General features: G+C 45.3%; 1 long non-coding RNA gene across 1 annotated transcript in view; it reads right to left on the bottom strand.

Annotated features, from left to right (window-relative positions):
- The window catches only part of LOC133914363 (uncharacterized), a 1,909-nt gene extending 399 nt beyond the window's left edge, over nucleotides 1–1,510 (bottom strand). The window contains exons 1-2 of the long non-coding RNA XR_009909237.1: nucleotides 1,133–1,510; nucleotides 1–602 (exon numbers count right to left, since the gene is read on the bottom strand). The exon at nucleotides 1–602 is cut by the window's left edge and continues 399 nt beyond it. This is a non-coding gene — a long non-coding RNA (uncharacterized LOC133914363). The remainder of the gene's footprint in view (nucleotides 603–1,132) is intronic.
- Nucleotides 1,511–1,848: the final 338 nt, after the last annotated feature.

Here is a 1,848-nt window from a genome sequence, read left to right on the forward strand (position 1 = left end):
AACGATAACATTAAACATTTTAACATTCGGTTGGTATAAGCCTTCAGAGCCGTATATATATCTATATACAAGCTAACTAAAGGAAATAAGATTTGATGCGAATGATTCATTGAATTTCATAAGAAGACATAACCATGCACATGACATGCTCTCCTCACCCTTACCCCTCCTCGGGTAACGTAAGGGTGTGCACCGTACCCCTCCTCGGGTGACATATGGTACTGTACCGGTACGGTCGTGGCCAGAAGACGACGACAAACTTCCAATGCATGAGATGTATATGTATGACGTGCTTCAAGCATAACCAACATAACTCCCGGAAAATGCTTGAGACTTAAAAAACATTGCATAACACAATAATGAACAACTGCAGAATGGCATATCGTACTTACTGCACTTCATAAATCAATCATCGAGTAAACTTCTGGAAAAGAAAACAACATAGTAACCAGCTCATAATCAGTTATTCAGATCAGATGAATGCATTGTAATTAAAGAATGTAGGCAACCCAATAATAGGTCAAAGCGTAGTCATACAATACATTCACTTGCCTTTACCGACGATGAAGCCGGCCGCTAGTCGTGACGTGAGGTCACACCACCTGAACAAACACACCATTAGCACAACGACGCCGCAACGACGAAATAAAAGAGGATGCACGCTAATACGCCAAAACCCAGCGTTCGACAACCGAAGGCTTCAAAGACATTTAACAACTAGCTTGCTAGACGCCGAGTAAGACCCCCCCTCTAGCTTAGACAAAGAGCGAAGAATAAGCCACAACATACGGCTAAACCTCGGCGGACACCAACTCCAAATAGCCAAAAGCACCTAAACCAATTACCGAAAAAGAATAACGTCCACGCCATCGGTACACCTATATTTCGAAAAACTAAACAGAAAACTGTATCCCATGAAATGATACACTATTTCCAATTCAGAGTCGAACCAAAGTTCTCACTAATTAGACTTCGCTCCGATGAACGAAAAGAATACTTCGACTCGGATGTCGTATCTTCGAACCAATAATGATTATCGAAACGAATCAGACTATTGATCACATAAAATGATACGACAGGAATTGATTGATTCGATTCAAACATAAACGTCCAGGAATTACTGAGGAATCACCTTCGAAGGGTTGACGACGAATCCGACAAAATTACAAAATTTCCAACTTTTCCCTTTTCCTTCTTTTTTTCCCTTTTTTTTCTTTCTTTTCTTTTCTTTTCTCCTTTTTCTTCCTGGCTTCTTTGCTCTGCCGGCAGCTTGCTTGCTTCTTCGGTGCTGGCTGCTGCTTGCTTCTTCATGGCGGCCAGCACAGAGCAGGTGGCGACGGCGCGCAAGGCGGCGCGCAGGCGCACGACGGCGTGCAGGCGGACGGCAGTGCGGCAGCACGCGACGGCGCGGCGGCGAGGCACGCGGGCGGCGCGTCGGCGAGCAGGCGCACGGCGGCGCGGCAACGACACGCGGGCGACACGCACAGTGACGAGGAGAGAGAGAGAGACGCGAGAGAGAAGCGGAAAACGCGAGCACTCGAAGTATCTGGATGGATCGGGTTGAGGACCGATCCATCCGATACTTATCCTCTTCTTTTTTTATTTTTTCTTCAAAACAACGAACGGTCTAGAATTATTAGGCTCGCTACGGGTATCAAAGTGCCCGGAACGGACATATAAATAGCAAAATGGGTTCATCTCGACGAGATGAACGCAATCGCGGTCTCCGATCGTCCTTACGAGCCTCGGATCAAAAAGTCAAAAAATGCGGTCAAATTCCTTTCATTTTTTCCTCCAAAAATTCGGTATTACAATCTCTTTATGGATTTATTAGAGATCACTCAAGTA

The sequence above is a fragment of the Phragmites australis genome, chromosome 4, assembly GCF_958298935.1.
Source record: "Phragmites australis chromosome 4, lpPhrAust1.1, whole genome shotgun sequence".
NCBI classification, from domain to species: Eukaryota; Viridiplantae; Streptophyta; class Magnoliopsida; order Poales; family Poaceae; genus Phragmites; species Phragmites australis.